Here is a 208-nt window from a genome sequence, read left to right as displayed (position 1 = left end):
TAGGAAAAACATTGGTACCAAACTTTCCACAGAGAACAAAAGCCGATACCAAGAACGACAATGTTATACCCGTAACAGAAGGTGGACGCTGAACACACACGTGGTACTCTCGCCACAGCTACCACAAGACTACGGTGGTACTCTGCAAGGCAACTCAACCTCGCAACAGACTCCTTGCGTCTGGTCCTCGGCCGCTGCTCGGCAGAAG

Source organism: Penaeus monodon, chromosome 25, assembly GCF_015228065.2.
Source record: "Penaeus monodon isolate SGIC_2016 chromosome 25, NSTDA_Pmon_1, whole genome shotgun sequence".
In the NCBI taxonomy this organism is placed as follows: Eukaryota; Metazoa; Arthropoda; class Malacostraca; order Decapoda; family Penaeidae; genus Penaeus; species Penaeus monodon.
Note: the sequence above shows the minus strand (reverse complement) of the source record.